Genomic DNA, 1,766 nt, shown 5'->3' on the forward strand with positions numbered 1-1,766 from the left:
TTGCCATGGGAACTCAATTCTTGGTCTATCCCATCCAAGTCTTCATATGGAATATGCCTTGGAGGTTGTGCACATCCATCCTCAACATCAATTTCAATCTTCTTGGAGGGGTCTTCTTCAACTCTAGGTTCCCATAGAGGTTTCACATCTCCTAAGTCATCAACCATTTCTTCCTTTTCTTTGATAATCCTAGCTTTCTCCAATTGTTCCAACACAAAGCAACTTCCCTCATTTTCCACCGGAGTTTCCAATCTCTCCTTCATGTTATGTTCTTCATTCGATTCTCCACATGTAGCCATGAGAGTTCCTTGAGTGTTCAAGCATTGGGAGGCTAATTGATTTGTTATCGTATCCAAGGCGGCCATGAAATTTTGCACATCTCTTTTCATCTCTTCTTGCCCTTGAACAAGAACACCAAGAGTTTCGTCTATTAGAGATTGGGGTAGGTGAAAGGGTTCATCATTTTGGGAGAAGGGTTCATAATAGGAAGGTGGTTCATCATAGTAATGATGTGGTGGTTCTATGTACTCCATTTGTTCCATTTGTCGCTGAACACACTCCAATCTATTGTTCTCAAGTGTAACGTGAAAACTTAGGCTAGATGACCATCAGATAGGTTGAAGCATATATGTATGTTGAGAGCTAGTAACTTAATGAAATTATTGACTTATCTTGAAATGGGTTGAGGAATGATAATTTTGATGATGATTGATGAGGATAATGAGTGTGAAATTGTGAATGTTGATAATTGATAAATTGTGTTTATATAAATTGAGAATTGTTGGAATAAAGTTGTCCAAATTGAGGTATGGTAAGTCGTGAAAGATATGGATAGCATATGGAGTTGTGTTGGATACTTTTGGAGTTAATTAGAGGTATAAAATATTGATTTGGTATAGGAAGTTTGGTAAAATGGAGGTTTGGCAATTCTTTATATATACTTGATTTTTGACCAAACTTCGGCGGGCCATAAACTGGTTACCAAACTCCCAAACTTTTTCAAACTTATCTTAAATGAAAATTGGGTCCGTGAGGTTTACGTCTTTCGAAGAATGGACTAAAAATGATTTTTAACGAAAAAAGTTATGCTCGTCGAAAGTTTGGTGTGTAAAGGTGATTTTTGTAGAACCTAAACAACTTTTTACGATTCTTGAGGGGCATGCGTACGTGACACACGCATGCGACGCGGATGTTTTGTTCTATTTAGACATCTTACGTACGCGGGCATATGCATGTGTACGTGAGAAGACGTTTTTCCCATCTTACGCACGCAAGCGAGTGGCATGGGACGTGGGATTTCTCCTCTGTTCATGAGGGCTCGTGTACGCGAACAATAGTTGCGTACGCGAGTGGGATAAATGACACTCCTGCGTACACGCAACATGGCATGCGTATGCGGGATCTTGTTTTCAAAAACATTGCATTTTGTGATTTAAACATGATTTTAAACCTCTAAACATCTATTTTTACTCTTTAAGGACCTAATACTTAGTTTTAATCTTAGTGAAAGGGTTGAACCTTGAGGGAGTGTAAACTTGGCGGTGAAGAAAGGTTTTGAGTAATGATTTGTGGTTGATGAAGTGTGAAAATGAATGAGACATAATTAATGGAAATGATGATATTGATGAGTTGGATATGAGGAAGACAGTAGGGCGCTAATCCCTTGATCTTTTTTCCCCGTATTTTCTGTGATTGTGATGTGTTGGATGTGGAAAAGGCAGTATGGCGCTAATCTCTCGATTTATTCCCTTGCATTTCTTGTGATT

The sequence above is a fragment of the Arachis stenosperma genome, chromosome 10 (assembly GCF_014773155.1).
Source record: "Arachis stenosperma cultivar V10309 chromosome 10, arast.V10309.gnm1.PFL2, whole genome shotgun sequence".
Lineage (NCBI taxonomy): Eukaryota > Viridiplantae > Streptophyta > Magnoliopsida > Fabales > Fabaceae > Arachis > Arachis stenosperma.